Source organism: Eumetopias jubatus, unplaced genomic scaffold, assembly GCF_037043125.1.
Source record: "Eumetopias jubatus isolate StellerSeaLion01/CBP00866 unplaced genomic scaffold, mEumJub1_p1.0 scaffold_3, whole genome shotgun sequence".
In the NCBI taxonomy this organism is placed as follows: Eukaryota; Metazoa; Chordata; class Mammalia; order Carnivora; family Otariidae; genus Eumetopias; species Eumetopias jubatus.
Genome location: NW_028274809.1, coordinates 96,820,064 through 96,833,905, shown reverse-complemented (window position 1 = coordinate 96,833,905; position 13,842 = coordinate 96,820,064). Strand labels below are relative to the sequence as shown.

General features: G+C 40.3%; 1 protein-coding gene across 18 annotated transcripts in view; it reads right to left on the bottom strand.

Moving 5' to 3' along the window:
• Positions 1-13,842, bottom strand: part of LOC114207321 (uncharacterized) — a 107,707-nt gene that overhangs the window by 76,998 nt on the left and 16,867 nt on the right. For 15 of the 18 annotated variants that reach the window (XR_015767879.1, XM_088021747.1, XM_088021742.1 and 12 more), the window contains 2 exons: positions 10,019-10,147; positions 8,680-8,765 (listed from right to left, as the gene is read on the bottom strand). The exons of 2 other annotated variants lie outside the window; for them this stretch is intronic. The gene's annotated coding sequence lies outside the window, so the exon portion shown is untranslated. One more of the 18 variants, XM_088021753.1, reaches the window with a different exon arrangement.

Sequence of the window (13,842 nt, the reverse complement as noted above, 5' to 3'; positions counted from 1 at the left end):
ATGTAAGACATTATATCAATAGCATAAAAACAAAAATTACATGATCATCTCAATAGACACAGCAAAAACATTTGACAAAATCCAACATTATTTCAGGATAAAAACACTCCACAAACTAAGAACAGAAGGAATTTCCTCAACCTGACAAAGAGCATCTATGAAAAGCCCAGAGCTAACATCTTACTTACTGGTGAAAAACTGAAGGCTTTTCCCCTAAGATCAGGAACAAGACAAAGATGCCCAGTCTTGCCATTTCTATTCAACATTGTACTAAATGTTCTAGCCAGGGCAATTAGCCCATTTGAGCTGCTGTAAGAAAAACACCACTGACTGGGTAGCTTAAACAACAAATATTTATTTCTCACAGTTTTGGAAGCTGGGAAATCCAAGAGCAAGGCACCAACAGATTCTTTGGTGAGAACATGTTTCCTGATTCATTGACCAGTCTTCTCACTGTATCCTCCTATCTCTTTTATAAGGCTCTGCATTCAAGACTTGATCACATTACCAAAGACCCTACCTCCTAATACCATCACATCAGGGGTTAGGATTTAAACATAAATTTGGGAGAGATACAAACATTCAGTATATAATAGCACTTAATGAAGAAAAATAAATAAAAGGAAATCATATTGAAAAAGAATAAGTAAAACTATCTCTGTTCACAGATGATATGATCTTATATATAGAAAATCCTAATGAATTCACTAAAAAACTATTAGAACTAATAAATGAGCTTGACTAAGTTGTAAGATACATCAATACATAAAAATCAATTGTATTTTAATACACTTGTAATAAATTATCCAAAGATGCAATTATGAAACAATTGCACTCATAATAGCATTAAAAAGAATACTTAGGAATAAGTTTAACAAAAAAGTGCTAAATTTATATGCTAAAAACTACAATACATTATTGAAAGAAATTAAAGAGCTAAGTAAATAAATAAACATGTCATGTTTATGTATCAAAGGCTCAACATTATATTATGACGGCAATCATCCCATGTAGCATTGTGTGTCAACTACACTTCAATAAATAATAAAAATAATAAAATTAAGTTAAATTTTAAAAGATGGCAATCATCCCCAAACCAATCTACAGATTCAAAGCAGTATCTATCAGAATTCTAGCTGACTTCATTGTAGAACTTGACAAGGCTTTTCTAAATTCACATGGAATTGCAAGAACACAGAATAGCTTAGAAAATCCAGAAAAAGGACAAATAGGCGAGATTATACTTCCCAGTTTTGAAACTTACCACAAAGCAATGGTAATCAAGGCAGATTGGTACCAGCACAAGATTAGACATGTAAATCAATGGGATAGAATTGGGAGTCCAGAAATAAACCCATACATCAATGGTCAACTGTTCTCCACAAGAGTGCTGAGACCATTCAAAGGAGGAAGAATAGTCTTCAACAAATGACACTGGAACAACTGAATAGCCACAAGCAAAAGAATGGAACTGAACCTTTACCTCATACCGTATACAAAGATAAATACAAAATGAATCAAAGACCTTAACGTAAGAACTAAAGCTATAAAAATCTCAGGAGGAAACATAGAGGTAAATCTTCATTCACAACCTGGTATTTGGCAAAGGAGCCCTAGATATGACAACAAAGATAAGCAACATGAGAAAAATAATGAACAAATTGGTGAGGATATGGAAAATAGAAATGTTCCTACACAGCTGGTGGGAATTTAAAATGATGCAGCCACTTTAAGAAAACAATGTGGCAATTCCTCCAACAATTAAATGCAGAGTGACCAACATGACCAACCAATTCCACTTCTAGGTATATACACCCAAGGTAAGTTAAAATATACTCCACACACACACACAAAAATTGTACTTGAATGTTTATAGCAGCATTGTAACAAGCAGGGGTGGAAACAACCCAAATGTCCATCAACTGATGAATGGATAAACAAAATACAGTAAATTCCATCAAAAGGAATGAAGTACTGATACGTGCCACAACATTGACCAGCCTTGATAACATTAAGTGGAGTGAAAGAAGTCAGTCACAAAAGCCCACATATTCTATGATTCGATTCATATTAAATGTCAAGAATAGGGATATCTACAGAGACAGCAAGTAGATCAGTGGTTGCTTATCTTTGGGAGGTTAGCAGTGTAGGAATAAAGCATGACAGTTAGCTAAAGGGTATAGGACTTCTATTTGAGGTGATGAAATGCTCTAAAATTCACCATGGTGATAGCTGTACATACCTGTGAATATACTAAAAAACCTTGAATTTAACATTTTTTAAGTAAGATAATTGGATAGTGTGAATTAGATCTCAATAATGCTGTTTTTAAAAGTTTGAGCCATTGACAATTGAGGTCTAGTTTTTACAGTGGTTCAGCCTATCCTAACTACTATAACCCATAATCTCACAATCCAGTGAGATACTTATTTTGATATATATCCTCTGGACTTTGTTTTGCATGAATATAGTTTTAAAAACAAACCAATATTCCTTAAAATGCATTCTTCCACTTAATTATAACTATGTCAATAAATGTCTCTTTTTCATTTCATTTAATATCTAGCACTAAAAACTTTGTTTTATTACAGTTTAAAATCTTGGGTTTGTCAAATAGCTAAATTTTCCTTTTCTTTCAGTTTTTATTTTTTTCATAGTAGTATGAATTTTTTAGCTTTGTGTTATGTTTTATGTTTTGAAAGATTTCCTTACCTTTATTACAGCAATTCTTTTAGCACATTTTATATTTCTAACCTTTTATCTTTTTCTCTGAATATTCCTTCATTATAGTATCCTATTGTTTTCCATGAATGTAAAATCTTCTCTTATGTCACTGAAGGTATTGGAAGTTTTTGTCTCTTCTCCGCATTGTCTGACTTCTCCGGGTTCTTCTTTTTTTTTTTTTCCTGTTTGTTTGTTTTGTGCTCTGTGTTTCATCATAAAAGATTCTTCTATGTTCTTCATTGGCTTTCTGTTCACGTCTAAAAGCAAGGCACTAAAACATAACTGGAAGCTAAGTGTGTCAGAGTGCAGTATACTACCTGGTGAGCTCACGGAGCATGAGGGAGCAAGTATCTGACACCTTTGCTGTGGTTCCTAGATGTCAGTATGTGGCGTTATTCTTACACCAGACAGTTTCTCCAGGCAGAAGTCCTCCCACCTCCTGGCCTTCACACTTAACCGCTGCCAGCTTTTTGATTGCTGGTAAAGGTAATGAGGTGGAAGTTACCCCATGCAGTATGTAGAGTTTCCCTTGATCCCTTTTGCATTCCTTTGCCTTACTTCTGCGTGGCCACTCCCAAGCCCGGAGCTTCTCCCTCCCTGTATCTCCTGAGCACATTTCTCTCTTCAGCTCATTCTGATCAGTTTTCCATCCTGACCTCTGCAATGAAGAGTCTCTTATCTAAGTCCTTAATGGCTTCCATTTTGCTAAATCCAAAGGATGTTTTTCTGTCCTCATCTCAGCCTCTTAGAAGAACTGAACAGAGTTTAGTACTCCTTCTTTCCAGAAACTCTTTATTTACTCCATGACAAGGGATCTCTCTGCTACCTTGCAATCCATTTCCTACAGTCTTTGTAAAAATAAAACAGACATGCTACTCTCCTGCTTAAAACACATGAAACTTCTCAACCCACTTTGAAAGTATCTGGTGTCCTTACCAAAACACACAAGGGTCCACATCACCTCTCCCTACCTGCCCCTCACCTCATCTCTGACCACCCACTGTGCACTCACTCTGCCCCAGACACCCTTACCTTCTTTCTGTGGCTCCAACATACCGACTCGGTGCTGAGGGAGAGTTTTGCACTTATGTTCTCCACTAAGCACTCTGCCCTCAGATCTTCCTGAGGCTGGCCCTTCTCATTATTCAATTCTCAGCTCAAACATCACCTCTTCACCCAATCCAGTGATGCATTCCTACCACCATTACCCCAGCTACACTTATTGTATCAATCTCTTCTGCTGCCACCATGACATTTAAAATTATGTGATATTATCTTATTTTTTATTTGCTCTCTGTCTGAATTCCCATCAAGAATGGAAGCCTACATGGACAGAGGTGTTGTCTGTCTTGCTCACAACTGTCATCAAATGGTGCCTGGCATGCAACAGATCCTTGATTAGTGTTCGCTGCATGAAGGAGTGAAGTGGCTCTACAGTCATGCGCTGAGCCCTACGTGAGAAATCACTGCAGTACAGCTCAATGAAAGATCTATTTTCAGCTCTGACTACCACCCAGAAGGAAACTCTTCCCAACAGAACAAACTTAAATTCCCCTTGACCACCATGGTTCCTAGAACTACTCAGCACCTCAGAGAACACAGAACTTTTAAACTAGAAAGTCAGAGGACATACCTCATACACCATTTCTCATCAGTAGAAAAACAGGTGACTAGCAAGCAGTAACATCTTAAAAAAGAATGAGTTACAATAAAGTCAGCACCTTAAAGCAGAACTTTGGACAAGTACATAATTATTAAGAATTTCACACAGATACATGCAATCTGCAATAAGCAGAAGAATATCCAAAATAGTCTAAAAGAGGGACTGTTCTCTTGGTCCCACTGGTCAAGGGTTCTAGCCACTTACTCAGTGTGAAAGAACTAAACTTTGTCACCAGAATTCACTATAAGTATTTTAGTTTTCAAGTTATATAAATATACAAAGTGAACTATATAATAAAATGGTGATGGATTAGTCACTGTCAATGAATTCTGACTTAAAGAAATTCTCTCAATATTTCATACATACAGGACACAAACAGCTGGACTCTGCTGTGATTTCTTAAAAATTTGAATACTTTTTGGCCCTACAATTCTACTTTAAGGAAGTTAACCACAGGAAATAATTAAGAATGTATAATAATTTTTGACTGTAAGGATAGTCATTACACCAACATTAATAATAGCAATCTAAATGTCCAGCAATAGGAGGCACCTGGCTAGCTCAGTGGGTAGAGCATGTGACTCTTGATTTTGAGGTTATGAGTTCAATCCCATGTTGGCTGTGGAACCTACTTAAAATTTAAAATTTTTTAAAATAAATAAATATCCAGCAACAGGAGATTGATTATAGCCATTTACAAAATTATTCCATGGATAAATATTTATTGGCATAGAATGAGTTCATCAGGTTGAAAAAGTCAGGTTACAAAGCAATATGATCCCATTGTATTCATACAATATTATACAATATAAATTTAAGAAAGACAGAGTAAGGGACAAGGAAGGGAATACTCTAAACTGAGATTTTAAAGAAGTTTTTTTAGATAATAATTTTATACAAGTTTCTTTATGTTTTTTTCTTTATCCTAAATTCTTTTTTCTTATAATAAATAGTTGTTACCACTGCAATATGAAAAAAAATCTGTAAAATTAAAATTTGTTGATGATCAGAATGGGCACAATCAAGTAAGAAACACTCTTTATAGTGTTTCTTAATAGGTTTATTCTACCCAAAAGCGCCATATACCACACACACATGGACAACACCAACCATCAAGCCCAAAATAGCCTGACCGAGTCCACCAGACACCTCCAGTTCAGAGGTTTCCCAGCTCTTTTTTTTCCTTGTCTGATGCTCACCCCACAAAGCCCTCTCCATGCTCTCCCTCTAGCATCCTGTCAGTCCTCCCTTTCTTTCCCAGGGGCTCCTATCTCGGTCACCCTGAGCTGCCATAATAAAATACCACAGACTGGGTGGCTTAAACAGCCAACCTTTATTCCTCACAGTTCTGGAGGCTAAAAGTTCAAACTCAGGGTGCTGGCTGATTCAGTTCCCAGTGAGAGCTCTCTGGCTGGCTTGCAGATGGCACCTACCCCCTCTCTTCACATGGACGTTCCTCAGAGCATGCAAGCAGGGAAAGAGATCTCTCTCTTCCTCTACTTTTAAGGCCACTAATACCATCTTGAAGGCCTCACCTGTAGGACCTTATATGACACAAATTACCTCCTGAAGGCTCCATCTTCAAATACCATCACTTTGTGAGTTAGGCCTTCAACATATGAATGGGGAAGGAGTGGGTACAACACTCAATCCATAACACTCCTCTTTTCCTAATTACACACAAAAGTTTTCCAGGGCTCTGTCCTGATGCCATACACATTGATGGTTTTCATCCCATTTTTTTTAAATCTCAAATATGTCCCAAAAGTTTCAAACTCCAGTTCCAGACCTAATCTCCCCTAAGTCCCACAAACAGTTCAAACTCACAGGCCCTGAAGTGTTCATCCTTCTCCAATTCTGCTTCTTCACAATATTCACCACTGTGGGAGCTGCATGGCACGACCATCCACCCATTTACCTGTGCTGGAAGACAGACGAGCAGCAGATGGCCTAGACTCTTCTTTTCGCCCATAATGGCTAAGCACTCATTTTGTATCAGAAGCCTTGGCAGCTCCTGCCCATAGAAAGACACAGAGTACGTAAGAGGTGTTCAGGCCCTGAAGCACTGGCAGAGAAAAGGGGAAATTGCTCAATCCAGAATCTCAGGACTCAGAATCCAGAGCTTAGCATGACAGGTGCGACTTGCCTTGTGTGGAACTATCACAGAGGCTTTAGGTTCTGATGTGGCCAGGCCACGGAACCCACAGCCCTTGGCCTCCCTGTCCTGGTGGACATCTCAGTGAAGTGGACCGCCAAAACCTCCAAAATACAGGACCCCTCTAGAAGCAAGAGAGTCAATAGTAGGTCACAAATGGCATATCATCTGCCTACTTGAGGTTTTATGAGCAGAGTAAAAGCAGCCTTGGACTGAGTTGAAGTCTTCCTTCTCACCAGATGTCTTAACTCAAACTGGTCCTGCAGGTTTCTAGAACATGTCCCAAATTTCCTTTTCCCATTCCTCTTCCCTCCTGCTCCAGCCATTTCTCATCCAGATTAAAGCTTAACTCCTAGTTTCCTCCTTCACTCAAATCTCTTCTGACTCCCAACTACTGTCCATGTTGCCCCAGGAATGGTCTTTCCAACATGTAAATCTAACACATTTCACCCATTGAAAACCCTGGGATGGCTTCCCATTATCCCCTGGAACAGGGATCCTTTATGACCTGGCTCCTGCTTGCCTGCCCACACCTCCACACCTCATTCTCACTCACTTTTGCCAAATTTGCTATTCCCGAGCAAGCCAGGTTTCCAATGTCACCTCTAATCCTTGCACATGCATTCACTCTCACTGGATCTCCTGTTCCCAGACTCCCAGCTCCTCTCCCATCTGAGAACTTCCAGGGGAGCCCTCCCTGACACCGCTCCCAGAGAGTTCAGAGTTCCTTTCTACTTGCCCCTATTGTACCTCGTATAGCCTCTGGGGTAGCCAGACCTCGCCATATTTTGTGGACCTCTCTCTCCTCCATGATGTAAGCACTTAGAGAAGAGCTCTGGAGTCTTCTTACCATTCTTCACACTTGTATTTTTGAGCTTAGCTATAACTGTTCAATATTTTTGAATGAGTTGATTAACAAGATGAAGAACAAATCAAAGAATAACCAGGTGGCACCAATGAAAATAGACATTGCCTCTAGGGTTAAAATATGCTTCAAAAGTGCTTACAAAAAAAAAGTGCTTGGGAATCCTTGTGGTCATGGATATGGGACATTGGAATTGAGGGAATAATGATACATGGAAATCAGGAGAATCAGGGTAATCCAAAGATGGAAAGGCATGAGATACTGGCCTGAAGAGATTTGCACTTCTGTAATATGGACTTGGTGATTTTCCAATACCCAAGAGAAGGAAACATTGGAGCTTTTCTTAGCAAATAAACTCACATTTCCTCAGCAAATAAACCCACCCTTCCTTAGCAAATAAACTCCAAAAAAATGACCCTGGGAAAACAAACCCCACCGGAAGCAACATCCTTTTAATCGGGGGCTCTGAGATGTGACCTGCCCAGGTGGCTACTGGACCTCTTCTGCCATTTTATATTTCCTCTTTAATCAAATCCCTGGATGCTACAGTACTCAACTTGCAGAGATTTAAAAGGCACTTTGATTAATGGACTTGATCAGTGTCCGCTCTTGTTTAACCACGGTGTTCTTCTCCACGTTTCACATTTCACACTCACATAGCACCATTCCCCTTTTATTACAGCAACTGAAGAATGTGATGGCCTGCCAGACAGCAGTGTAATTTATGAAAAATATATTTTTAAAGGGAGAGTGTATTAAAACTTGAAAAGAACTGAGTGCCTGTTGCTATTTTAATTTTAAATAGGCTATGCAAATAATTAAATGTCAGGTCATATTGACACCATCAAATTTAGGAGAGTAGAGATGGTATACAACTCCAGAGTCCTAGGGAATATTAAATCAGATCAGATTTACCAGGGCACTGAAACATATCTTGCTTTTGACATGAAATAACAGTATCGATTGGGTTAAAAATGAGCCAATTTCCAAAAACCTCTACCTGCTACAAATGTTTCCATATATACCACAATTCTTTAAAAAGAGATAAAAAAAACAAGATGAATTTGTAACTTTATATATAAGCACTAAATCCCTCTTTGGTTTTTGTTTGTTTGTTTGTTTGTTTGTTTTTCCCCAAGCCTCTCCTGCTTTACACTAGCCTATTTCAAATATTGACTTCCAAGAAAGAATGGATGAGAACAGCCAATATTCAGGGCTAAGGTAATGGATGCTGCTCACCTTACTTTAAAACAGTTTAATTTGGATAGTTACCTGAACTTGCTCATGGCTTTGTACACTTGAAACTTCATTGGTCACACCAATGTGCACTGTGTCCCATGTACCATGGTGCAGCTATTCTAGATTAATAGGAAAGTCAAAAATCCTTTTAAAATGGCATTGAAAAAACACAAGTGGTCAATGAATAAATATTTGCTGTGGGAAGAATTGCATAATATCATAGAAGTTCTGTGATCAATAAGACACTATAATACTTTTGAGGGAAGGAGATAACAGCAGAAAATGTGCCCTTCTCCTTTTAAATTCTTAATTGGTGATTAAAGGAAATTCCTATTTCCAAAGTACCTAATGACTAGTCAAGCCAAATCAAGCTGCATGTCAGGAAGAAGCCAATTTGTCATCCAGGATTGGTTGTCCAATGACCCAACCCTATGATGACATGACAAAAGCTTGGCACTAACATCATGACTTGTCTGTCCATTGACTATGGCAGACACCACTAATCAATACAGCGTTTGGCCATCAATTCCACCAATATTTACTGAGTTTTTCCTACACATCTGCACCCTAAAAAGCACAGAGACATTGTAGTGGATGAGAGAAACAAAGTCCTTGCCCTCTTGGAGTTCACATTCCAGTAGGAAAAGAGGCAATGCACAAGAAAGATTGATCATTTCAGATAAAGAGAGGTGCTAGAAATACAGTTAAGCAAGGAAAGGTTATAGAGTATGGCTGAGAGGATGGGGGAGGGATGTCACTTTAGTTAGGGTGGCTAAAGTCCTCTCTGCAGAGGTCACTTTTGGGGAGAAACTTGACCATTGAGAGAGGGCCAGCCGTGAGCAGATCTGATTGAGTTCTTCTCAGCACAGCACTGCAGGTGGTCATTAACAGTCAACTGTTGACTGGCTGTGGATGAGTCCTGTGCAATGCATGTTGGGGAATGTAGAAAAATCCAAGGTGAAAAATCATTCTGTATAGCTATGGGAAAAACATTTAACAACATCAAACACCACAGGATTCTGAAACAGGGTATGGAAGGAAGACTTGGAATGCCTGGATTCTAGTCTTCCTCTTAGAATCTTGGTTTCCTCATTGGTAAAACGAGAGGGTTTGACCAAATGACCTATAAAAATCCTTTTAGATCCTATGGTCAATAATTCTAGCCAAAAAGTAGAATAGGGTTTTAAACAATTGGAGAGATTAAGGTAGATTAAGTAGAGAAGGCCTTTCGTGAGTGGGGTCATATGAACAGTTGAATGAGAACTAAGATATAGCTATGCCTTCCTGGCAGCTTCTTGGAGATTTCAGAAAAAAACAATCAGTCCCTAGTTTTTCAAACAGCTTCAACTGCCACAATCCAAAGAGTTTTCACCTTGAATTCTGGATGAAAATTAATTGGTGTGATCTTCTCAGCCATACACATATTCAAAATCATCAACATCCCAATATGTCATCTAGTCATCTCAGAACAAAAGGGCTGCACAAAAGGCAAATCACAACGCTGTGGAATAAAGAGGAAAGAGTTGTCAGGGATTCATATCAAAGAATTCACCTTTCACTGCTGCCTGACAACAGGAGAGCCAGCACCGAAGTGCCACAGGAGAGAATTATAGGCTTGCATGGTAATGATGGGTCTGGATCAAGATTCAGGTATTTAGTTCAAAAGTTCCTGATCTTGCTTCACAATGGCATTAAAAACATTTCCCAAGTGCGTGAAAATATCCCCTGTCTCATAGGCAGTAGTTCAAGTTTGGGTCATCAGCCATAATACAAAAACTTACATGTTACCGTGATATTGTGAGTTTGGATGATAAATGATTGACATTCACCTTGTGGGTGCAAAGTGCTTCATAAATACTTAACCTCCAGAGAGACTTCAACTTAGAGTTACTCACTCCATCTGGACTTCTCCAGGGTCACACAGGGTCCCTGTTCCATTTGTAAATACTTCATGTTCTGCACAAGCCTCCTCACAGTTCCCACTGTGGCTGATGGGTACTAGCTTGGATCTTGCCATTCCAGCAGACCAAGAGATCCAGGACAAGCCAGGAATGGTCTTTTGAGTAACTTCCGATTCATGAACAGCCCCACTGACTTATTTCTGTTTCTCCATGCTCTGAAGTAAAAATGGAACTCTCTCTGTGACTTATCCCAAACCACAGGGATGGATGGTTTCATGGAGGATGCTTTCTCCAAAGAAAAGCCCATAAAACCAATACAACGCTTTGGGCCCATGAACTGTTCATTGGCCAAGTTATAGCCCCCACTTCTCGGCCAGAAGCTAAACAGGAGGATAACCAAAGGCTTGCACTCTCTGGGAACATACAAGAAAGGGCAGTGCCAACATCATCTCCTCTACCTCCCTCCCTAAAGCAATAGTTCTAAAGACACTCACTCAACATGGTTTTGGCCTGCACTCTAGAAACCATTTAGGGCCAGGATGGAGTTGTACTGGCCAAAGAATTCGTGATTAGTGATAGAACGCAGCAGTGATACTATGCCCTCTTCCTGGTCCTCAATCTTCTCATTTATAAAATGAAGGCTTTAACATCCCATGGTCTCATAAGGCTTTAACATCCATGGTAGCCTGTTTGGTGGATAAGCCTGCTAGATGTTCAAAACTCATCTCTGCCACTTACTATTTCTGCAGCCTGACCTCAATTTACTTGTTCATATAATAAAATAATGCCTACCTCACAAGGTAACTGTAAGAAACAAAATTAATTAAGCATGTGAGTGTTAAACCACAGTGAGCTGTTTTACCTTCTGTAGCAAGACCTCATACATTACCATCCAGTATAGTTCCCTCCCCATGGAGGTACTCACTAAACACTAGATTGATTACTTGTTAGACTTAAGCTGAGAACAAAGTTGGGCCCTCAGGGTAACGCAAACCCTGTTTAAATGACGAGTTTATCTGGATAATCCCTGTTGAAGGTGGAGATCCCAGGCTAATCATGCCTCCGAACGCGTGAAATCTAGTTAGAGCATCCAGGCATGCAACATGAAGGATCCATATTAAGAGAAAAGGAAAACCAGGCACCAAGGTGTGAGTAGTAAGTGCATGTGTATCTGTTCCATTATTTTCCTGTCTTAAGAAACACCATTTTATTATATCTCATAATTTTATGGGTCTGGAATTCAGGCCAAATTTAGCATATTTAGCAGGCCAGTTATTAGCATATCAGCATTAACTGAGGTCAGTCTGTGGTATTTCGATGGTGAGTTGGCTGGACTAAAGGGCCTGAGACAGTTTCACTCATATTTTGGGGACCTTGGCAGGACTGGCTGGAAGTCTGGGCTCAGCTGGACTGTCAGCTGGAGCACCTGAATACAACTATGCCAACATGGTGATCCCAGGATAGCCAAACTTCTTACACAGTAAGTTGGAGTCTTGAGGTAGCATTCTAAGAGACCGAGGCAGGAGCTGCAAGGCTTCTTCTGACCTAGCTTTGGAAGGCATACACTATTGCTTTAGCCACATTCTATTGGTGTACTGGTTCTGTTGGATGATTGAGGCTGATCCAGATTTCAGGGGACAAGTATCTTTAATTTACCTCAATACCTGAGCCTCAGTTCTGCTGCCTAGAACCAGCTATGGGTACCACCTCTTTTATCTTCTCATCCTTCCCATTGTCACCACCAATGTCTTCATCATGTAATGAGAATGCCAAGACTAAGATGTCACCAAGGCAACAGAAATCCCCAGCAGGTAAGAACAGAAGGACCCTCTGACTTGCCACCGTCTTGAAATATCTGGCTGTGTCCAGCCAGCTTCTATTAGCTCAGAACCTAGAATACCAAGGTCTTCCCACAGTCTCTGCTCCACAGAGATGAATACGGTAAACAGGAGGTTCTCTAGAGGCTGGCACTTCCCAGGATGCTCTCCAAAATCTACTGTTGATGGCAGGCATGCTGAAATGTGAAGGGACTCGGTCTTCCTCAGAGAGGACAGTAAAATTGGGCAGCCAAAAGGCTGTGTTCTTCTGCAGTTGGTAGTCATCATGCAAGAGAGACCCAAGGCTGCTCAGAGTTGTCAGGGTGCCCAACCCCTCTTCATTAGTATTAGCATGCAGGGTCTTACAACAACAGAATTTTAATTTTTTTATATGCTGCACTCTTTGTGGGTTAGCTGTGGGTCTCTTCTGCATCATCCTTACTCCAGAACCAAGGCTGGAAAAGCAGCTTCTATCTAGAATATCACCAGTTGTCATAGCAGAGGGAAAAGTGAACACTGGGGTTCTTAATCCTTCTGCTCAGAAGCGGCTCCTGTCACCTCTAACACACACATGTCATTGGTCAAAGCAAATCAAATGGTCACACTGAATACCAAAGGATCAGGATGTAAAGCCCTCCCACCACAGGGAGAGGCCCTGCAGAGAAGGGTACCACAATATTTGGTGAATAAGAACATAATCCACCACCATCTGTATGCTGTACACCATACATGCAGTTCCTTTCCCTGCACACGTAAGCGGACACTTACCCTCCCTGAGAGAGACAATGTCAAACTCCCCTCCAGGTACCATTCTGAACTCAAAGTCCAGGATCCATGCATAAGGCACAAGCACCTCTCTAGCAAGTTTGGATGTGCCTCCTTTAGGTGGGGACGCTTCAGAAATTAAGTAAGTCACTTGCTCCCACAGACAAACTCAATATGCAATTAGGGGCAGGAACACAATAAACACTCCCACTTGGAGGTGGCAGCGTGGGAGTATAAACAGTCCCTCCAGTCCCTCCAAGCAGACATTACAAGCAGCCCCTTGTCCTAAGGGAGGGGAGGGGCACATTCTTTGATTAGCTCCCACGGATTCTTTTCCCCCCAGAGAAACTCCCCAGTCCACTGTTCTCCATGGTCCTTGGCTCTGTCCACTGAGAGGTCCTTCCTTTTTCACTACCCTCCTTTGCTATATCTAAAAAGGAATATGGTCTCTTTGGGGTTAAGCAGAGCTCTCAGCCCACTCCCAACCTATAAAATGTTGGGGGGTTGGCAAAGTTTAAGTATCAAATGGGTGCAGTCTCTTTTACTCCAAGCTGGTAGCGTTTTTGCCCATACAATTCTCTTAAAATGTTAGTTGGTTTCTTATATGTTTGATTCTAGTCAGCCCCAAGGACAAGGAAAGATAATAATAAAATGAATACTTTTGACTTAAGCTCCTCCATTTGGGGTTGGTCTGTTATGTAGCTATAGATAAG